Below are 25,035 nucleotides of genomic sequence, written 5' to 3'. Positions count from 1 at the left end.
AAAGACGGCCTAAAATTAGTTATTTAGGTCTTCAATTCCAAAAAATTTCCAGGAGAGCGCCACACTCAAATATTCGAGAAACGCAACCACCCTATCATCCAAAATCGTTTAAAATTTCGGTTTTAGGACTTAAATTTCTAAAAATTCTAGAAGTCCCTGAACCTCCCTTCCCCCTAATATCACCATTGATAGTCGTTTTTAGGGCTTAAATTTCTAAAAATTCCAGAGGTTCCCGAAGCTTCCTTCCCTTCTAATATCCTCAAAGACGGTCCAAAAATATGGTCGTTTTTAGGGCTTCAATTTTGAAAAGATTTGCGAGAGGAGCTCCCGAAAAGCCTAATACATCGTCGAAAATAGTCTGCAATTTTTTCCCGGAACATCAATTTTAGAAAATTTCCGAAGGAAAGCCTCCGAACCTCTCTGCCCACTAATATTACCAATGCTCGTCTAAAAACTGTGTTTTAGGAGCTGACCTTCAAACCTTTCTTGCGGAACGATCCTATCACTCGCTCTAAAATCATTAAAGACCGTCTTAAATTTTGTTTAAGGGTTTGAATTTTGAAAGGGTTCGGGGGAGAGCTCTCGGGAACTCCTCTCTCTTACATCATTGAAAGTCAACTGAAATAAAATTTTTAGAGCTTCAAATTCGGAAAAAATGCCCGTCCTCTTAACATTATCAAAGATGACCTACAATCGTGCTTTTAAGATTTTACCTGTGAAAAATTGCCGTTCCTTCTGACTTTACCAAAGATAGCCTACATTCGCGTTTTTATGACGAAAAACGCGTTACGTCCGAAAAATTCCCGAGAGTGGGCCTCCGAAACTATCCTCCCCTAATATCACCGGAAATAATCTAATTGCCTTTTTATCGCTTCAATTTCGGGGAAGAGTCAACCACCCTTTCTAAAATAATTGGATATAATCCACAATTGCGTTTTTAAAGTTTCAATTTCGAAATAGGTCTGGGAGCATCATCGAACCTCTTCAGCCCCTAACATTATCAAAGATAATCTAGAGATAATCTTTAGATATCGCGTTTTAGGGGCTACAATCTCAAAAAATTTCCCAGGGAGGGCCCCGGACTCCCCCCCCCCTCTTTATTAAGATGGTTGTAGATAACAATTGAACTTTACCTTTTCAATTCTTAAAAATAGACGAGGGAGCGCTCTCTATCCTCTTCTCCTTCAAACTCCTCTTTTTACTCGTTTCTTATTTATAAAAAAACTCGTCCAAAGTTTAATTTTTAGAAGTTGTAACTTCGAAGCCTCCCCTCCCCCTAAAACACTCCTCTTTCTAACCTTTCTCCTCCTCCTTTCCTTTCTCCGAAGGAAGTAAAAAACTTTCTCTCATTTCGACAAAAAAAGGGGGGGGGGGTGCAAAAGTTTAAGTTGTCTTGGGGCGTTGAAGATTATTTACTCTTTGGATAGGAAGTTCATCAAGTTTAATTTTTTAGTTGAACTTGGTGAATGGGGGGGGGGGGGGGGGGAATGCGAAAATAGAACAAGGCGCCTGTCAAGTGTTTTTCCCGGTACACATTTTTGACCCAGTACGCCACTGGTGCCAGCCTTCGACTACGTTGTTAGTTCGAGCACCATTGGTATCGAAATGATTCCATATAGAGCTGCATGAAAAAAAAAGAAAAAAGAACGAAATGAATTGAGAATCTAAGTAAAAATTTACTTTTCAACTGACTTCAAAAAAAAAAAAAAAAGAAAAAAGAGTCCGTTATCAGTTCATGCTATATGTATGTTACTAGTTTTTATTTTATTTACGAATTTCTTATACATTATTCATCTTAACACTAGGTGTACAAATTTTGATGATGATTTTTTAATTGGTGAGGGTTGGTTTAAATTATGTCCGCTTATTGGTCAGTCCATTTTTTGCTTTTAAAAAAATAATAAAGGAACAGTATTTTTTTTTCTTAATTCCGCTAACACATGATTAGATATGAAACTAACACATGATTAGGGGGTGTATCTGACACCTGCGTCTCCATTGTAAACGGGCAGGTGTGCTCCATTGTATATTTTAGAGGGCGAAGAAGGAAAAGGAGAAAATGGAAGCCACCAGACGGAAGAAAGCCGTCCCGGTATCGCACCTTCAAGGACTAACCCAAGGGGCCCCTTCTGTTCTTTGCTTCCTGGAATGAGTGTCTTATTTGTAGTATTGTAAAGTTCTATAGGTATTCTTAAAAGATGGGGCACTGGGGCTCTGCTGTCAAATGAAAGCAGATATGTTTTGAGCTCCTTCTTAATTCTAAAGGTACTATTTACTTTCAGTTTCAAGTTGAATGGACAGAATTCTTTGTCAATGCACTTGACTGATTTGCGGCTGATAATCTGCTGGTTACGTTGAAGTACGTTAATGGTATCCGTCTCCATTTCCTGAAGCAAATTCATTCACAATACACTTTACTCTTCTGCGACAGAAGTTCGATAATGCTGGACATCTCATTTTTTCCCCTGCAGTCCAAATGGTTAGTACAATTCTCTCAAGGGATCAGGGGGATTAGCCACTGTCCTTATTGTTGACCCCATGGAAAGAAGTAATGGGTAGGGGGTCTGGAGGGATGGTGGCGTCGCGTTTGCGGGTGATGGATATTTGACAGGTGTCAACCTCTCCAGATAAGCAGATGTCCTGGTGAGCTATGGGCAGGAGCACTGAGGGGAGGTATATGCATGTGGAATGGTTGCATATAGATACAAGTTTATTTCATATATCTGTCTCGCACCCCCAAATCTACTGTCAACTCCTCACGTTTTCTATTTATTTGTTGTAAGACTGGGGGCGGAGGAAGGAATGCACTTCAAGTTTGTTCTGGTTCATTCTTAAAATTCTAAAGAAAGGGTAGGGATACTATATACAAAAGAGAACCCGTGGCTAATCTCAACTAGCGAACATATGTAGTTTAGCTATTTCTATTTTAATTTTTTTTTTCTCAAGCAAGAGTAAAAATGTCTTAATATAAAAATAAAAAATAAATAAATAAATAAAATAAATGAATAAATAAAATAAAGATTAAAAGGAAAAAAAATCAGATAAAAAAAACAACAACAAAAAATTCAAAAAAAGAAGAAAAAAAAAAGTGAATTTTTTAAACTCGCCAGCAGTAATGCTACAAAAACTGGTCTAGAACTGAATCCTACTACTTTCCTGTTTACGAACTAGCGAACTAAAGGAAATGTATACATCAGGACATAAATTGTTTTAAGAAGCTTTTTAAAGGTATATTTGGAAATTCAAGCACCTTTCCTTCAATCTGTAAGCGCACAAACCTAAAATAGTCCTTACACTAAAATTCAGTATAATCTTAGGAATGGCAGAATCTCATCAATTTGCTGCATGTCCAAGTGTTGATCAGGTAATCTACCCGAATATTTGGAATGATCGAGTATCAATAAAATATTCAACTGGCGAAAAGTTCTAGGAACCAAACATTGAATAACAAGCAAACTTTATCTTACGTTGGGAATTCTATGAATTAAAATAAATTAATTAATTAAAATCCTTTATTGGCATTTCTCTTTCAGCGTATTTAAAATTTTATTAGCAGTTTCAGTAATTTTCTTCCTTTTTTTCCTTTTATTTTCATGTAACATTTTTTCTATTTGATGTTCAAAACATTGAATAATATTTAAAAAAAAAAAAGCACACACATCACCTTAGGCCAAATTTATCATTTATCCATCGATGTTTTAGAGTCTTTTTTTAGGGATAGCTCGAAATACATTCAAATTTTCCAAACAATAATCATTTTTATCAACAAATTGTATTAAAATTTTCCAATGCTATCGTTTCAAGTTTGATTCTGTGGCTAGTTGCAAATAACTGAGATGATTCTATAACCTTTACACATCGATGCTCAAATTGTCAGGCATTATTGGGCTAATAAATAACAATAACAAAATTCTTTGTTATAATTTTCTTTTCGAGTCGAAACATTTTTATTAGTTTCATATCTGAAATTCAATATTTTGCACGAACACAATTCTCTTTCTTTTTTCATTATTTTTCTTTTATTTGCATGTACTTTTTTCCCCTTAATTATTTGATGTTTTTACTCTAACACTAAAAGTTTTTAAGACAAATTTTGTCTGAACCCAACCACTCTTGCCAATCAAGAGTAGGACAAAATTAAATTGAAAAAAGACGTTTCGAGAGAAATAATGTCGGGTCCAATAGTTATAAATGCTTCTAAGTTCAGAAATTACAGGAGAAAGAAACACCAAAATAAACACACATTTTTCAATCTCTAATCATCACTTTCAATTTGCTTATGGGAAACTCCGTAGAAAAGAGGAAAAAGTATCAAAATTGTAAATTAATTTTTTCCTCACAAATTTGTTATCAATGAAAATATAATTGTCTAAAGTGCATGAAAATGACAAAAAATTGCTGCAAAACTCAAAATTAATTAGAGTTATTAGGCTTCAAATCATTTCGTTATAACCATATTCAATATTATTATATGGGTGAGTTATATGGGTGATTTTCAAATGTATTGACACATTACGTTCGGCACAATTTGAAACTTTTTGTTGTTATAAACATTAGAACTTTCCTAGGATTAAATTCCTTACAGTTATAGCTTTCTAACCAGGTGATTATTAGTGAATTAATTTGCTTAGATTTTAGAAATTCCAAAAAACTTCTTGGCAATTCACCGTTTTTCTCCTGTTACTTTATGAACCACTCGCTGCACTGCCCGGCTTTGCACGGTCAACCTCGAAAATAAAAGTTATGTCAACTGACACATGTTCAACAGTCAGACTTAAATTAGAGAAGGGAAAAAAATAATGTAAAATTTCCCGTCAAAATAATCATTCTTAAAGATACAAAACATCAAATCAAAAATACCCCAATAAATTAAGTGCAACTCTCCATAAATACAACTAAAGTTCTTAATTATCTTCTAATGCCAGTACAAAAAAAAAAAAAAAAAAAAGGAAAAGAAAGAAAGATAAATCGCCAAATAATACTCAAAAGGGGAAATTTTTACCTCCAAAACAAAAACCAAATTTTATTTAGACATAGCCGGGAAAAGGAAAGTGGCAACGTTCTGAACGCTAATTTAAAATGAGATCGCGCAAAAGATAGTTTTCCGATATGAAATTCTGTTCCATTAGGCTTAAAAATGCTTTTAAATTTTTTCCCGGTGGACGCCATATACATTTGGATATGGCGTTAAGGAATACTACCGCTCAATTTATATAAAAGCAAAGTTCTTCATTCTACAATATTGGGCATAGGATCTGCTGCTAGATTCATTTCAATTGCAATTTAATTAAAAGTAAAAGTGCCCATATACAACAAGAAATTAATGAAACGGATTCCAATGACTAAAATGTTCAGCGGCTATTTGCTGTTCGGAATTATATACCATCAAATGAGAATAATAATAAAAAAAAAAACATAACTTATTTGATAAATCATTACTGAAGAATGGAGATGAAGCGACAATGTTTAGGTTGTTGCTTGAGTTATTGAAAATAATTTTAAGATTTCATGTTGTGTTAACAAATGTCTGTGTTCTGCGTACTCATTTATTTCTAAGAATGTGATTGTTTTTTTTTCGTTTTTAATCAAAAAAGAAAATTATAAAAAGGAATTAATTTGAAAAAAAAAAAAAACGCTTTTCCAATTTGAGGCTAACAACGTCCTCGGCAGGGCTATTTTTTAAAAACTAATAGCCAAAACTGTTTTTGGCAATGGCTAAAATTTCAAGGGTTGACTACACAGGAGCCCCGAAAAGGCATATGGCCTAGGGCCCCCGATATCTTAATCGGGCCGGTCCTCGGACTAACAATTAGCCACCAAATATGACCTGTATGTTTAAAAAAGGACGTCTCATAACTGTGTCATTTACCTTCACTTAAGGCAAAGAGTAATAATAAAATGAAAAGCATTCAATCGTCTTGTCCTGAAGCATTGTGGAGGAACGGAACTCTTGTTCCTGCTCTCGTTTGAAGTTCGAAGTCAAGCTGAAAATTACGGGATCCGGACAAAACGTCCAAATCCAAAACGTCCACGGACTAGAAATCTCACCTTTCTCATTCCGAACGAAGTCGTTAGGCGTATTACGAACTGCAAGTGAGAAGCATACTCACAGTGGGAAAGACTTGCCGTTCGGGAAAAAAATATGACGTCGTTTTGTAGGCGTGGTGTAAGATGAACCAATAAGAGATTGCAGCGTGAAAATTTGAAATGGTGTTGTTTCTATGCGTTCTCGTTTCATATGGATTTTGTGAATTTTACTAGTGGCTTTGTTTTTTGTTTGTTTGTTTTTTTTTCACCACATGTTAAACATTTTTTTTATAACTAATGAAATTTCAAATGTGTTTCAATATGTGATGCAATCACCAGCAAAAAACGAGTTTTTAATATAGAATGAGTCTGAATAGATCCCCCCCCCCCACACACACACATACTGACATGATGGAAAAATAAAATTTAAGTATTAGGGTCCCCCTTTTTTAAAATAAAATATGCTTTACGGCAAATGCAGCGTGGAGACGACTCCCGTATTTTCACGTGATTTTTCCGCTTTTAGGCAGATGTGGGTGAGAATTCGGAATTTTTGCCGCGGGCTAGCGGGGATAGTTGCGGATGCCTCATGAAGCTTTTTCAGGGGCACAGGTCACTTGAAGGTCAGTGATTGGAGTAGTAGAGAAAATTTTGCGAATGGGAGGGTTCTTTAACAGCTGATTCCGCGCAGAGACAACTCTCGATTCAGTCGCGTTTCCGTCGGGCGGAATCGGAAAAAAACCTGTTTTTTCGATTCCGCATTCGGTTTCCCGCGCATGTGGATTCCAGGCCTAAACAAACCCCTTTCAGTGCTTGCGGCGGGCGTTCGCTCATTTGATTATCTTCCTTTTTTTTTTCTGTCTATTTGTATTCATTTCTTTTTTTTCTTTCATTGTTTTTTCTGTTAAGTTGTTATTCCTTTATTTTCTTGATAGTTTGTTGCCATTATTGTTTTAATTTTTTAATTCGCTTTTTAGTATTCCATACTTTTTTATTACTTTTTGTTATGGATTTTATTTATCACGATGTCTAAAGATTGTAATATTCTACGTAGAATTTTTTTCCTGTACGTACGTTCATTTTACATTGAGATTTTTTTTTTTAATTAAATTGACTGGCACAAACTGTAAAGTCGAACATAACTATTAAAAAAAATAAATAAATGACTAACCACCACTTTGTGGAAATGCCCCCTCCCCAGGTGGTTCAAAAATACATGTAAAAAGAAAGTTTCTGTTAGATAACGAGAGACCCCTCAATATCTTTAGATTTGTGGATATCAACCTACTGGAAGACTTTTAGCTTCCAATTTCAACTGAAAGCAGGTGCTCAACCGCCTCCCCCAAACTTAATATATATGGAAAGGATGGTTTAAAAAATGCTTTGAACTGAAAAAACAATGCTACATATTATAATATACAGTAGTAATATGCATATACATAGCATTAAAATAATTATTTACAAAAAAAAAAAAAACAGCTGGGGAAGTTTTATATTTCTAAACTTGTAGCTTTTTCTATACTGTGGCAAATGTTAAATGAAGGGGTCATTGAGCACTCTTTAAAACTGGAGTAAAAAGCTAAAATTTTTACTTTTTTTTTACCTTTTTTTTTCATTTTCAATTATTTCAATCAAATTAATTATAATACATATACATTTATCGCTTTAATAACACAGTGAAAAAGAAAAAAAAAAGAGGCCAAACATTTTATATTCAGGTGTAACATTTTCAACTTAAGTTTAAAAAAAAAAAGCACTTCAAATCTTTTTAGTTTTAGTGCATATTTTAGGTACTTTCAAGTGGTTATATAATCCAGGATGTAAGTTCACTAAAAAAATTAAACAAAAAAGTTTCATTCTAGTCAAAATCTTGAAGGGGGGGGGCTCCTTTGCACCCCCTCTGTGTTTGTCACTGTACCACAGTTTATGCTGTACTACATTTTTTCTGATAAAATTTTAAAATCTACACATGTTTCCTTCATTTTAACTGAAAATGCCATTAGTACTTAGGGCAATATGTTAGTGCTATGTAATAGAGTAGCTTTTAAACTAGTTTTGAATAGCCAATATTTAATCTCACCTAAATTGTTGAATGTTTCGATATAAATATATCTTTAATCATTTCCCTTAGAGTAAAAACCTATAAAACCTTCCATGTTTGCATTCATATATAAAAACACAGAAAATACTTTAATTCTGATAGCATATATCATTAAATTTGGTGCTAAACCAGACTATCTATCACCACATTTATTGTCTTCATAACAGGGTTTGAACTGTGAATTATATATGATTTTAACGGTATGTGATGTAGAAACAAAAGGGAAAAATAAGAAACTTAAAACATATGATTGCACAGGAACTGGATGATGGAAAAATTCTGATTTGATAATTGAAATCAGATTTAATAATTTCCTTAGGAACACTAACAACATAAATAAATGTTTTATGTGGCAAAATCTTTCCTTACTAGTGCAATTAAATGACTAAATAATGCTATTTCAAGACACAATCAGAAATTTAAACATTTAAAAGAACTCCCATTCATATACTCAAAGACGCAAAGTAAAAAAATAATCCGAAACACATCTGTTAAAGTCATTTAGTTTGAACTTATGAAAATATTGATAGAGTTAACCATGTTATACTGGATTTTGAAAGAAACTCTTCATATGCCACCAAAGCTTGACCACGGAGAGATGGCGGATGCTTTTGAAGCAGAAACGTCATTTGTGTCATTTGAAATAGTTTGTTTCTTGTTATTTCGCAATAGATAGGATCAGCGAGAGCGCCTCTTACTATTTGGCACTTTCTAACTGATTCTACTTAGACGAAACTAGGGAGACTTGACCCAATATTTGGTTTTTCCTTTCCCTTTTTTTTTTGTAGAATAGTTAAAGCGAAATAAGAAATACACATGAACAGTTTGCACACTATTATGGCTAAATTTAATAGCATAATTCCAAGTAGAAATGGTACAAAAAAAATTATATTCGTCAAGTCTGCAAATGGGTCAAGTGTTCCCTAGAGCTGGGGAGACTTGATCCATAGGGAGACATGACCCCCCTCATGAATGCAAGAAGAATCATAGGTATTGAAATCAAGAACGCAGGTTTGATGATGCTTTTTGTTTTAATTAGTGATACTTGAGGCGAATATACAAAATGTTCACTCTAAGTTGAAGTGTTACATATATTTTCTTTATTATTATCAATCTTACTCCATATCAGCAGGAGAGCAGAAGTCGAATTAAAAACTTTATCAGATCAGACCTAAGCAATAGTTCAATTATTTTACTAAGTAACAACTCGTTGGGCTCAAAGATTATTAGTATGCCTCCATACTTAAAATATTAGAGTCATTGCATGAATAAAAGCAAATCATTAGACCTAAATGACAATATTTTATCTATTCAAAAATAAAAATTCATTGAAAGAATATCAAATTAGTCTTTGGGTCATGTCTCCCTACTTAGTTTGGGTCAAAGCTCCCTAGTTAGCTTTCTTTTGTTGACCTTAATTTTTTAGCAACTTAGATTTAAGTTATATAAAACTACTCTATATAAAGAGATAGCCAGAAAAGAGACTAAAGCATGCATACTTTTAAAATTCATTTCCCTCAAAACTAGAGGTTAAAATCTAAAAAGTTCCAAAATCTTCAAACTTTACTTTTAAGGTGCAGTATCATTTAACACTGAATTTCTTGAAAACCACTGACAATTCCGAAATGGCTTGTCCCTGCAAAATACTGTTGTGTGACTGGTCAACCAATAATATGACTAAAATTTTCCCTAAATATTCTTTTCATGGCAAAAATCATCATGGGTCAAGTCTCCCTATGGGTCAAACATCCCTAGTTTCCCCAATTACAAATGATGATGTTTTCGCTTCAAGGTCTTCCGCCATCTCTCCGTGGTCAAGCTGATACGAGTAAACGTCTCTTTTGGTTACTGTCGCCAAGTTATTTTCGGATAGAATGCAACTGAACTTATTTGAATTTGAGCTCTTGAGAATTAATAAACCTAATGTTAGTTTACTTAACAATATAGTTAAATCTAGTTGTAAATTTTAGTAAGACAAAATCAACATCATGAACTCCTTCTTACTTACTGACAATGTAATGTCAATCCTTCCTACACACGCAGTTAAAATTTCTTGGAAAAATGAAACATTGAAATAGATAACAAAATCTCTTGAAAAAATCAGTGTAAAATTACTGGTGATTTGATTTAAACGCAAGGGAAGTTCAGAAGCTAGTTTTGGGGGGCCGAAAGGGATAAATGAATTGAGCTATCTCACAAAAGATTTTTGAATTCCTATATAACAGGGGTCGGCAAGTAATTTTAATTGAGATTCGGATACTTTTGAAAATTTTTCATTGAGGTGCAGGAAAAACAAATGCCTTACAATTCATTTATTTTGATTTTCACTCCCAAATTAATATTAAATACAATCGATAGGTTCATTTGTATTCAAAAATCAATGGGAGAATTTATGGTACCGCGCAAAAAAAAGTTTGTTTATGCAGAGTGTGTTTAAGGTAGGCGCCGTAAAGTTTGAGCAATATTAGTTATCCAAAAGTTTCCCAAACGTATGTAAACCTTACATGATGATAGTCCAGTAAATAGCTCAAATCAGTCAACTAATAAGTTAAAAAACATGATGAACTAAAACTAAAACTTGGTGCAAACGTAACCTGGCAACGTAAGATGTGATTAGGAGATGCGATGCCTTCGCAATGCTGCCAGGTTAGGTTTGCTCCAACAATAGTATATTAAAAAAATGGTGAGGGTGATTCTCAAAAGTATTGTTATCCTCAGTAGAATATTTTAAAAAGTAATTTAAATACCCAAAGTATTGTTATCTGAAGACTTAGTTTATTTGCGGAAGTTATTCTTTCAAAATAGTTTTGGCGGTACAATTTTTGACCGATCGCGTTCCAGATCTGCACCGCGGTTCGCCAGTTGCCGACCACTGCTCTATAACATAAATAAAAATTGATAACAGTTATTTTTGAATCTAGAAAGCGTAATGGGATAAAAGAAGTTCTAAGCTTTTCGTTTCACTACATTTTCCAAATTCAGAGTTTAGAATCTTAATTTTTAAGAAAGTCAAACATTGAAATTGAAGGAACGAGAACGGGGGAGGGGGGGGGGGGGAAACGGAAATCTATCAAGCGCCATTCGAACAAAATTGGAAGAATTTATTAAAAATCTTTCATTGTTCAGGAACATTTATCTATCTCAACCTGGAGTGCGTGAACAATTTAAAAAATATAATGAAAAAGTAACACTAATTACAATTTCTCGACTCGATCTGTATCCTTTGCTCCTTTTGAAGTCATTTTGATATCAATACGAAACTATTAATTACACAGGTCAACAAAAAAAAATTTTCTCTTTGGTGCCCAGAGTTTGAGAACTCTGTTTGGGGTTCTGAATCGAAAGATGAAATTAGTTTTTCTCTAGCAGCTCTACTTTTTTAGATAAGTGCTGCTGTTTTACCCAAAATGTGCAGTTTGAACTCCATTTTCCGCACTTCTAAAGCAAGTGTAGACTTCTTAAACAAGGATTGCTTCTGGCATATGTACCCTATTGTTGGTCTGCAGTTTAGTAACTTAAAGGAAAATCCACCAGATGCTGTAAAAGCTTAACAAGTTCAGTAATAACGCTTCAGCAAGTTAGTCAATTAGTAAGCTCTTGGTTTGCACATATTCCCTTCGCGCGATGTGTGATGAGCTGGATCTTCGTATACAATATTTTTCAGGGCCCGATTAATATAGTGGGTGACCGGAAATAAGTCGACTCGCGCTACAACGCGATCCGACGAACGCGAAATGGCTATAACGCGAGTTTTTTTTCACCAGAAACGAATTTTAGACCTAATGCGAATTTCTCGTCCGCAACACGAAAATTTTCGGAAGGGAATCACGGTATGTAAGTTTCGACTTTGTTATTGAATACTAAAAGTATTTTTTTCGTGAATAGACCGTCCCTTTAGCATTACTGACAGCGGAAGTTCTCACACTGTACTAGTCTAAACATCACTTTATTAGTGTATACAAATAACTACTAATCATTTTTCCTTTTTTTCATTCTTAATGCGAAAGTTGATGAAATATAGGGATATCTAAAAGCGCTGTTTTATCTAAAGTTTCTGAAGATTGAAAGAAACAGAGAAAGTTTACGACAAAAGCTATTCTAGATGTGCAAGATAGAACAATTAAAAAATGCGTCGAAGGTAGCACGACAATTAAGTTGTGAGTGAATCTTTCATATGTACAATTAAAAGCCTAAAAAAGGAAATCCATAAAAGTTCACAGTAAGCAAAAAGCATAAATTATGAAAATAGAAGCGGATCTTGTATTGTGGATCAAAGAAACCTGGTCGAGGGACGTTACCGTAGATGGAAACGAAATAAAAGAATTAGCGAAGCAACTGTATTTAGAAATATATAAGAATAACGGTTTGGTCAAACAGCGTTAATCACCATCATATTTTTTTAAGTTAAATATTATTATTGAATCTACTGTACAGTACTAGTGCACTATTTTATTAATACTACATACTGGTTTATTTTATGTCTCTCTTTCCCATTGATCATTGGTTTTGTGCATCCTAACAGTGTATTTTATGTTGAATAACACAGTTTTAGAAAAATAATAATGAAAGAGTAAAATTCAGTGCTTCAGGTAAGAAACGAAAATGTATAGTTAAGGAATGACTTAAAATAGTTTGAAGTGGTGTTCAGAAGTCTCTAAGGGATTGGGCTTGAATTAAAAAAAATTTCACACATACCCTTTTCCACAACGCGAAATTTCAACTTACGCGAGGAGTCTTGGAACGCATCCCTCGCGTAAGTCGGGACTTGACTGTACATTTTTTGGGGGATCGTCTGAAGTCAAACCTTATAAACATAAACGGGGAACCACAATTTCAGGGGTGTTGAGGTAATTTGCCACTCGTTCAAAATATTTGTTGGAAGACAGAGTATCCCACACTTAAGTACACGTAAAAAAGTAAATAAATAAAGGAAAAATTTTAAGAATATTAAAGTAAAAATTTCTTATGTAAGACTACAACAATTTTAGTCATTTTGAGGCTCTTAAAACTTAAGTATTTATATCCAAGAGCCTAATTGCACTGTTTGGTAATCAATCTCTTATTATTTGTACAATGCAATAGGAATGAAAAATCCCTGTTTTGTGTTTTATTCTATCTATATGTGTAACTTAAACCCGTTTGATATGTATTTAAATGTTATATCTTGGAAATTTGAGCTTCTGGGCAAAATCTGATGTCATATTTGAACTCAGAGTACCAAATTTATACGAAATCTGTTACAAAAACCCCAATACCAAAATCACTGTTCTCCTGTATTATTGATCTTTTTAAAGCAAGTGATATAATGAATAATTATTGAGGTATAGCAATTGTTTGCTGAAATATATTGAATGATATTTTCACATTAGAATTTAATGACAAAAAGAGCAATATTTTTTCATTTTGAAAACTCCTCCCAGAAAATTCTTCGGGGTGCGCCACTGCGTTGACCGACGCAAAAAAAAGGTAGAGATATTAAAAAAAGATGTTGTGGTGACATGTAAATTATTTCGATATTACCTCGTTGTTAAATAACTTGTGAGGAATAAATTGGTAGTATTACTCACATAGATGTTGTGAAAAATACTGGTATTACAAGCCAACTTCACCGAGACCCTAATTTACTTGCACTTATAGTTCTTTGGTTTATTTAATTTCAGCTGCTCTAATAATAATGATATTAAAAGTTTTTAAATGATTATTAATAACAAATTTTGTGCACGAACTTATCTATATTTTCATATAGTATGTAGCTTCAGTTTTGAGTTCCGATTTTATAAACCATACACTGTAGAGGTGTGTGCGTGGAGGAAGAAGGGGGGGGGGGGTGCGACCTAACATCAGTGTTCAAAAGGGGGCACAATGCTTGAATGGTTGAAAACTCCTGTACTACGGAACCTTCAAAATATTTTTCATCCATTGAAAATTTGATTACGTTATATCAGAGCGGTTTTTCTGTCGTAATAAAAACAGGGTTTGAGCTTTAGAAAAAAAAAAGGAGGAGGGGGGGGGGGGTCAACGGTATTTTCTTGAGTCCGTCTGACGTTTTCTAGAACCTACGCAATTTCTCAGTGCCAAAAGCAAATGTTTTCAAGCATTTTTACACTTTTTAGAGGCTGTGCCTTTAGCATTATTGCAACAGGCGTATAAAAAAATCGACTTAGCGCAAATGAAAGACTTTGCATTCGCCGAAAAAACGGCAGATTTATGTCTGCATATCGTATTCGAGTTGAAGCAAATCACCTGAATCATCACTATCCATCACCAAACAGCTTAGATTCATCAATATTAGTTGATTTCGATCAGGGGTAGATGGTGCCAAATTGATGCTAAAGGTCCTAGTAAAAGTTGCTGCCCCTTCACACGAAAATCCGTATATTTTCACTTGTTATGTACAATTAAACACATAAATACTAATTCGTACACAAACCCAAACTAAAATGTAGACCAAAATCGCTATGTTCTGAGATATACTGAAGAAAAAAAAATCTGAAGCAAGGAAAGAAAAAAATAAAATTACCTTATTTTTGAGTGCCCTTAAAACTGGTATACTTACCAGCTTCATGTGAGCGCAATTATTACCCTTCATCGCCATATTAGGCTTGAAGAATACATTATAATTGGTGTAAAAAGCCCTACTAAAATAAATAGAAGTATGGGACTTCAGGGAAGCTGAGAGGTTTGATCGACTTGACCTCTGCTCCCATACAATGCACGTATTCATACTTTCGGACCAGGCCCTAGTTTTCGACTAGGTTGACATGGCCTCTCGTCAAGCCTAATTCTAAATTTAATAGTTGTGATAAAGAAATTAAGGTTTCAAAATAAGAGTACACTTACTTGCAAATTAGATGTTGTAGAATTTTATAACAAAGCAACTGAAAACTATTTGCGTGAGCTAATGAAAACATTTCTTCTCACAATAAAAAGTATTAGAAAATTAACAATGATAATTGCTATATGGAGATACTAATCACGAGATTTTACTTCTATTCTATTTAGAGATATTTCGTGTTAAACTGCTGCTGTAGAAAATGTTATCAAAATTTTAAAATTTAGTTGATTCAATCAACTAAATACTAAAATTAAGAGAGAAAAATAGTTATAAAAGGCTAAAATGCACAAACTTGCAACTGTAGACATGTGTTTCGGGATTAAAAGGACCTTCCTTTTCATTGAATTTCATTTTCATTTTCATTCGAAATAAATGAGCTCAAGGATGAAAAAGCACATCCAACAAACACAAAAGCACACATTTATTTACTATTTCTTAATATTAAGAGTGTGTTGTTTGTGTGCGTGTTTGAAGAATGTTCAACTGTATGGTTACGAAAATTAAAAATAACGTTCTATTAAGCAAAACTGCCAGATTACTGCAGTACGGCATACACGTGTTTCCTCGTTACAAGGAACGCTTTTTTCAATGCAAAAGAATTGAGCTTATGGATGAAAAGATATCCGGCAAAAGCGGCTGATAACTGTTTGCAACAGGCGGTAAGATTTCACATGGTAACCATGCATCCAGAGGCGTAGCTAGACCCGACTTTCGGGGGGGGGGGGGGGTTACGTCTTTTATTTTTTATATGTATATATATATATATATATATATATATATACATATATATATATGTGTGTGTGTGTGTGAACTTTTACATACTTTGGAATGGGGTGCCCCAAGTTCGATACTTGTGTCAAACAAAACAAAATCAAAGAATTTTTTTTTTAAATTTATTTTTTGTAATGTTTTGGAAAATTTAACTTTTTTTTTTCCTTTTTCTCCATTTAATTTAAAGTGAAACTTTCTAGCAACAGGTCTAGTCAAAACCAGTCTATCCAAATCAGGGGGAAAATCAAATATCTGATGAGCGTGTTCCGTTCATTTCAGTGTGACTGCTTAATTTAGAGGCTAACACACATCTACAAAAGCTGGCATCCCTGAAAGCTAATAGATGGATCCATTTCCGCCTGTGAACTGGATGTTCGACTTTCAATCTCATCGGTGGTCAGACTATTTTTACAAACTTGGTTCGCACTAAACGCATGAAATAAAATAAAAAAAAACTTCTTGATTATAACCTGCAAAAAATGAAATGACTTTTCATATCGTTATATTTATATGTTGCTTTTTATATGTATTTACATTTATGCTAGTTCTAAAGCAATTAATAAAATTTGAATTAAAAAAGAGGGAAGAAATATAGGCGGTAGAAAGTTATTTGCACAAAGCTGCATACCATCTGTTCTCCTTTCAAGTTTTTATTTTTAATTTTATTACCTGCTTTAGAATTTATATAAATATCTATTTGAGAGAGCAACAGCAATTTTCGAGTGTTATAAACAGAAATCTTGTTTATTTTCTACTTTTTAATGCGAACCAAGCTAACAGAAATAGTACAGAACAGTCTAGATTCATTTCGTTTTTAAACATTTTATTCCTGTAATGCTATGCAGTTTTTCTTTTAAATTAAAATAAAATTTCCTTCAGAAGGGTTCGATGGAATTAATGCTGCTTCAGCACTTCGTACTCGTTTTCTTCAGAGGACGTTATCTTTCTCTTTTTAGAGCAACCATTTTCGTCATTTACATTTTTTTTGGGGGGGGGGGGGGGTTTAAAAAGCTTGTTATCGGTTTTGCTCTCTTCATTATACAACAACGTTCACTTAGAATATACTATTCTAAATAGTTGACTAAACGTTTTTAAAAGAATACGCAGTAAATATTGGCTGACATTTTCGACAAATCGATGTGATTGCGGTGGATTTTCTGGTTAGCAAAGGCCGTTTTGACTATCACAGCACAACGCCAACAAAAACCTTATGTCACGAATTCCGGCTATGCTATCATTTTCGGATTCGAAGCCCAATGATCTTCAAAGCAGCAAGCAAAAGCATTTTCTTCAACTCGAAACAGAAAGGGCTGAGGGGGCAAAAAAAAGGAGAAATGCGTTCCACGAATAGGTTTTTTAGGAAAATTAACGAAAGGACAGTCGTTTCGAGCACTTTCTTGGAAGAAGAGTAAAGGGGTGAAATTCACAGGTTGAGTATTAGTTGCATTATGGATGAGCATTTCAAGTTCATGGTTAAAGGTCATTCAAGTTAAAAGCCATTTTGCTCTGTTATCTGGTTTAGTACTGTTCTGTGATCGCTCTCTTTCTTAAAATTATGATTCCTTAAAGAAAACCAAGATTATAGGAGGGAAGTTTAAGATTTTTTCAAGTAAAGAAAAAAGGAAAATCCTAGAATATTGGCCAGGTTAGATTTGCAGCAATTGCTAACCTCAAGAGGATAAATAATTAATCAAAAAACAAGAAAAAGAAAAAATCAGGCACCAAAAAGCAATAAAAGACGTTTTCTTCAAAAAGATATGCTCAAAGTTTCTTTAAACTGGCAGTAAAGCACATAATAATGTAATAATAGAACAAAGACCTAACAAAACTAATACAGAGGAATTTTGATCAAGAGCCCATGTTCTCTATAGTATCGATTTCAAATTTTCACCATCATATTCCAAATATCTATAAAGTTTCTTAAAGCCCCCGTATCTTAAAACCTCTTTATCTCGATTTTTTTCCTTCCTGTGAAATTCGAAACGTACAGATTCAACTGTATGTAATATTCCCACTGCGCTGCTCATAAAATTAAACATACTTAACAATTTTCAGAATCTATGACGAAAAAAGACTACATATTCGTAGATTTAACAAATCAATCTCATTTCTAAAGAGAAGTGTGAAATGTCACTCAATTATCAAAAAAATGTTGCAGCACAGTGAGGAGTGAGGCGTCTTTACGCTTGAGGGTCACTCATTGAGCTGATTTTCAATGGCACTGGAGGGGGGGGAGGAGAACGAAGTGAAATTTTGACCACTGTTATTCAGGAAAAAAAAATTTTATATTTTTTTTTCTTTTCTTTTCTCTTCTCTTTTTTTTCTCTTCTCTTTTCTTTCTCTTCTCTTTTTCTTTCTTTCTCTTTCTCTCTCCTTTTTTTTGGGACAAACATTTCGGGGGGGGGGGGTTGTCCCCAAACCCCCCCCCTTAGCTACGCCCCTGCATGCATCACCAAACATAAGCAATAAAATCATATTACTTGTACAATCACGATAGTCGTGATAGCTTTTGCTTTGCATTAAAAAACGTTTTCCGTGATATTTATTGTAAATTTTAATTTCTTTAGGGAGTCTACTCATTTAGCAGATTTTTTTTTTACATGCGCCATGTGCTATAGTAACCGAATTACAGTTTTCTCTTTTAAGCATAATGAATTAATATAAGTTATTGAAACTTTAAAGTTAGAGATCAAGAAGTTTTGGTTCCTTTTAATGCTTATCATTAGTGGAGAGATAAGAATTAGTTCTCTTAGCATTGAAGATATCATTAAAACTAGAAAAAGAAATATATCAGGGGGGGGATTGAAATAAAGTTAATACATATTTCTTCAGAGTCTTTTACATTGCAGTAAAAAAAATCTTAGCGCAATAAAAGGAAGCAGATTAAAGCATATAAAATTACTATTATTGTTATTTGGTTGAAAATTGTTATTGTTGTAACAGTTCTGGATTAAAATCTCTAAGTGCCAAACTTTTGGTTCTTTAGTTTTAGAAATCTCACTAGATCGCTTGGAAATAAAAACAAGCATCTCATAGCATTTTGATAGTGTGTACAGTACATACCTTCTCCAAACAGTGAATCAATGTGTACTTTAAGAGATGTAGGCAGCATAATCATAATAATCATAATAATAATAACAGTAACAATTAAGAAAAGTGAAGAAGAACAAAATTACCGTAAAATTTGCAAGTAAAAGATAGAAGCAAAGTTAATTCCTGTGAATTATGAAAGAAAATAGGTGCATAACACAAATAAACGCCATATAGCATAGCAGTTGCAGTAAAAAAAAAAAAAAAAGTCCTATAAGAAGTAGCAAAAATATTTGAAAATTGTTATTCTGATCTGTATCACATCATGTATGATACACATTTATTTCATATGCCCTAAACTCCCCAGTTATTAAATATTTGTACTTTCTACAAAAATTTAAATTAATCACAAAAATCGTACTTTTTTATACTGTGCTTTGGGAGAGGAGATTTCGTATCACACAAAATAAATAGTACTAAAATAATTCTTCTGGCTGTTATAAAATTCACTTGCAAAATTTTCCCTAATTTATGATATACTTATATATATTCCCAGAGAAAAGAAAGATAAGTTGGAAATTCAAGATGGTTGTCAATTCATTATAGCAAGATATGAAAGAGCCCAATTTCATGTTTTCAATCTATAGAAAATAATATATGCATTGAAATAAAGTTGAATTCCAAGAATTAAACAAAGTAATTTGATTGTTTTCTTGGTCTCGTTTATTATCTGAAAATTGAGATTTTGAAAATCACAAGTTTGGGACACGTTGCAACAGATGATCAAGGATCAACCGTGAGAAAAACGCGAATACAGTAATATACTCAAGCTTCCGAACTCTGAAAAACCAAGGACATTAAGATGACACTTCACATATGGAAGTGGTGTAAATGTCAATAGACATGTCTTGGGGCGACCGCTAAAATCAAAGGAAGAAGCAAATCTCCGTTTCCCTCCCCCCTCTCGCCTCTCATTACCTTGCTCAAACCTTTTTCTTGTAAATTGGTATTTGTATATTGTGGAGAGGCAGGAAGTATTTAAAAGAGAGATAATGCCGTTCGATTAATAAAGGTAGATGCACTGCAGCCAACTTTTTTCTTTTCCCGTACTTGATATTTTTCAGTGACATTTTATTTTAATGATATAACACAAATGGTTTTTAACATTTTAAAGTGTTTTACTTCTTTAAAAATAAAAATCAAACGTTATTCATAAAATCAAGCCTAGGTAAACAATAAAATTTGTAAGGGTTGGTTTACCTCTTTTTAGAACAGTTCGTTTTTGAAACCTTATACGAATATTTTGAAGCAATAATAATAACTTCTGGAGTTATTTTTCATCTTGGACATTGGTAATAACCAAAAGTTCATTATTATTTTCTAAAAAGGGCTTTAAATTTTATTAACGATTATATTTTTTAAAAAATCACATAGGTTTCTTACTTACCTCATAATAAAGTGGGTCACCCCACTTTTATTTAAATTTAAATCAAGCATACCTGCACACCTACTAAAGTGGTAATTTTTTTTTTTGGTAAATTTAACCTTTTATGAGATATTTACTACCATTTAAACCTGTATGATGGAGAATTATAAAACGAAAAACAAAACAGTTACATCTATGAAATTTATTGAAAGCATGTAAGTATATAATTAACTTTTACATAAAAAGTGTGTTAAATGAACATAATACAGTTGATTGAGATTAATTTTTGTAAATTAGCCAAAATTAGAAGTAAAAAAAGGAATTGGAGACACTAAATGGCGACGTCTATTTAAAGTTGGATAAGCGTGCACCATTATCACTTCACCCTCAGTAATAATTTCAACGTCATTTGCATCAGGCCAATAAAAAATTTCGCTATTTTTATCCGTTCTTGTAAATTCAGCAGTATTTTTTTTTCTTTGCATAATCAACTTCCAACATTAGAGCTATATAATACTTTATGGTTTTCTTTGATGGAAGTTTCATTAAATACATGTTCATTATCTGTAGCAGTTTTTGTAGCTAAACTATCACTTCCTACTAGGTCTTCATAGTTGTTTATTATTTCATAAAGAGACTTAATTTCATCAGAATTGCTTTTGATGTCAAAATTGTCACTATTAGGGGAGGACGCACTTACCCCACAGTGAGGGGACCAGCTTACCCTTTATAGGAAAAATCACGGGGTAAGTGGGACCCCCTCCTCTCAAGTACTTATTAAAAATATTTGATGCAAAAATTCATAATGTAGAATGCATTTTAGGTTAAATTATATGCACGAAAGTTTAATGATCAAAACAATTACAAAAAGTAACAGGGAAACACTTCTTTGAAAAATGTTGCTTAAACTAACTAAAATATGTATTTGTAAGACACGTTTTTTGACATATGAGTTCTATGAGTTAGAAAAAAGTTCCATGAAGCCTAAATATATGTAAAATCAATCGTACCATGAAGCGTAAATATATGTAAAATCAATCACTGTGATGAAATGTGACATGGTAAGTGTAAAAAAATATAAAAGTCATATCTATATTTGTTTTAGGGTACCCACTTATTCCAACCAACCCTACATTTTTAAACAAAAGAATAAATACAGCGTTAATAAAGGTATCATCCATTTCTTCACAACTGAAAATGTTTATTATGATTCTAATGATCAAAAAAATTTTGAAAAAAAAATAGAACCGACTTCAAAATTGCTCTAAAAAGTGAAAAATAATTTTATTCTTTAAACACCTTCGATAATACTTTTAAACATAATTTTTGAAGTTGGCGCAAAAACGATCGATAAAATCATTCACAGCCATAACTCAACTACAAGTATAAATTTAACCAGGTCCAGTTTCTTCATTACCACATGCATTACGCATTGATGACAGCATATTTGAGTAACGATATAAATGTTTCGTTCCTAAGTTTGGATGATTTTTTGATAAAAATATGAACGAAGCATGGTTACAATGGATTTTACTTTTTGTTTTTGCGTCAACTTCAAAAATTATGTTTAAAAGTATTATCGAAGGTGTTTAAAGAATAAAATTATTTTTCACTTTTTAGAGCAATTTTGAACTCGGTTCTATTTTTTTTTTTTTTCAAAATTCTTTTATTTCATTCTTTTTAGTGTAAATGTAGATATTTCAGTAAAAGTAAGAAGTTACCTAGTAAGAAGTGCGGCTCTATATCACTGTATTGCTTTAGAAAAGCCTTTATTCAAAATTATCATTACAATTACTATTAATGTTACAGTTATATGGCACCAAACTTTTATAACAATGAGTTTCATATTGTCGCGTAGATGAAGATAGTGAAGACAATGTGAAAGCCAATTGAAGCGAATACTCGTAAGTCTCAACTCGAGATCTTTATTCAGAACCACGAATGAACGTTACATCTCCTTATATACAACTTGAAAAAGTGCTGGAACTTTCCAGACTTGAAAAGATACAGAAAATAACAGAACATTCGAGAAAATACGGGAAACAGTGGAAACGAAATTTTAGTAAAATTCACTTTGTCATAGTCGGGATTTGAACCCGGGTTGCTCGTGTGGGAGACGAGAATTCTACCACTGAGCCACCGTTATCCACGGATGAAAAGAGCGAACTTCACTACAATATGATTTTAATCATTTAATAGGGAAATTTACTGTTTTTTGCCCATAACTTTTTATCTAAAGAACAAATATGGTCAAACAAAGTAATGGGACCTAAGTTGAGCCACCCTCTATCCATTAAAAAAAGAATCATCAAAATCGGTTCACTAGGTGAGACGCTATGAGTGGAGAAACAAAAAAAAAAAAAACATACATACGGTATGAACTGATAACCGCCTCCTTTTTGAAGTCGGTTAAAAACTAAATCTTAGTCTCATTAAATCGCAAAAAATATTTTTCTTCGCGGATTCACTACAATAAAAGTAAGCTTAAACATCAATCCACTTTTTTCTTTATTATATCTTAATAACTTCCCTTAAATAATTCTTAAGACCATTACAAGAGCGGAACTTTTGACAATTGAAATTTGGAGCTTCCTCCTTTTTACATCAAGCCCTTTAATTGCAATTTCAAGCCATCTCAGCTGACGTTCGGGCTCCGTTGATCCCACACGAAATTTGTTTGAAGTTAAAATCTAACGCTACTCACTGTTTAAATTTTGCAGGCGTTGTTGTCAAACCTTTAAGAGTCATTTGCATCCCTTTGCTTCTCAGTGCCTCATGTACTTGTGATAAATATGTATCATAAAATAAGGTGTCGTCAAATTTTGCCTGGTTGCAATAAAAAGTAAATATCAAAAGTATCAATCATTTCAAATGTAATAGTAACGTAAGCAGTGGTTGGAAGTAGCGCGCTACAAGTAGCGACGCTACTGTAGTAGCTAAATTTTTGAGTAGTTTGTAGTGTAGCGCACTATATTTTTCAAAAAGTAATGTAGTGAGTAGTTAACTACAAAAAATAGTAGTTTGTAGCGATTTCTGGAAACTACTTTTAAATAAACTGAAAAAAAAAAAGGTTCAAACGAATTTGACGAGCGCAAATTTTACACAAGTACATCAGCGGATGCAATAAGAAATAAGACTCATAAAAATACGAGCTGACCTCAGGCATTTCATTTTGACGCCATACGTTCTATCTGTTTGACGCGATTAGTTTTTTTGCCGTCCCGTCATAATTTTCATATTTTACCAATATTCATATTGCAAAAAGCACTTACTTTCGCGAAATGTATATGTCGGTGATTTCGCGAGTTGAAAATTTGGTGAATTTTATATGAACAGACCGAAGATTTAAAAACAAATATTTTAGCGAGGCTTAAATTTTCGACAGTATTCACCAAAAAAAAAAAAAAGGAAGCTACTGAAAATGCTATAGAAAAGGATGAAATTGAACTGTTCTGGACTACTTAACAATAAATACGAGCATTACAGTGTGTGTGAGTATATGATAACGGACAGTTTTCTTAATGTCTTCTGATGAGCTAATTTATCAATCTTTTTTTGTTCAATCCTCTTACGGTGTGTGTGTGTGTGTGTGTGTATTACGGTGTCCTCCCCCCCCCCCCCCAAAATCGAAAGTTGATTTTTCAAGTTGCACACTGTCTTATATTTTGTCCTTCTACGTCAAAAAAAAAAAAATCATATAATTTGAACAACGGCAGCAAGTGCCGATTATGTCTGAAAGTATGAACCAGCACTTGTGTAATGCTAGGCCAAATTAAAATAAATTTTTTTTTTTATAAATTCAGAATTAAAAACCATTTAGATATCCCACACGTGCCTAACATTTATAATTTTCTTCAAAAAATTAAGTTTTTGATACATATTTTCAGAAATGTAAGATTTTACGAATTATCATGCTGAAAAATATAAACAGTAAAGTAGAAAAGTAGGTAATTAGCGTTAAATAGAAAATTTTGCTTTCCTGCAATTTTTAAGTCTCCCACATAGTACTCAAAGATCTGGTTTTTTTCCAGGTTGAGTTAAATTTTTCATTCAAAATATATTATTTTTTTATTATTCGTTTGTAATTGTTGATCTGTAAATATGTTCGGCAGTAATTTTTGAACTTGATATTCAACTTAAATTTATATGCAATGTTTTAAAAGATAACTGAATGATTGGAAAAAAAAAAATCAATTTTTTAAAGAAAATTATAAATTTTATGTCAAGTGTGGCATATCTAAATGTTTTTTAATTTGAATAAATGTTCTTGTGGCACATATGGGGTGTTGGGTACAGGGGCAACGTTTTATCAACAGAAATTTCGAGATTCTAAAAAAAGTTTTTTTTTTTCCCCCGATGTAGCCATACAAGTACTGTTTTACACTTTCAGATGCAAGTCGGTAAGGGTTGCCGTTGTGCAAATTATATGAAACTTTTTCTCACGATTGTTTTGACGCAAGAAGAAGAATACAAGAGTGTATGCGACTTGAAAAAATGACTTTCATTTTTTGAGGGACAACCAATTGTGTATGCCTTTTATTTACTTATTTTTTGAAAAGTAGCGAAGTAGCGACTACATTTCAAAAGTAGTTTGTAGTTGCTACATTTTGAAAAAAGTAGTTGTAGTTAACTACATTTGTAACAAAGTAGTTGTAGTTCGCTACAAAACAAAATGTAGTTTTTCCAACCACTGAACGTAAGCATAATGTTCAGCTTGGAGTAATATACAAGTTGTTAAAGACACTTGTATATTACTCCACACATCTACACACATTTACTCACTCCTACCAGTTTGTTTGGCACTCTTGGCTTTCTTAAGAGGTTTTCCACCTCCAGCTCAGTTAG

The sequence above is a fragment of the Uloborus diversus genome, chromosome 9, assembly GCF_026930045.1.
Source record: "Uloborus diversus isolate 005 chromosome 9, Udiv.v.3.1, whole genome shotgun sequence".
Lineage (NCBI taxonomy): Eukaryota > Metazoa > Arthropoda > Arachnida > Araneae > Uloboridae > Uloborus > Uloborus diversus.
The sequence above is the reverse complement of the archived record's forward strand: the minus strand, read 5'-3'. Positions refer to the sequence as shown.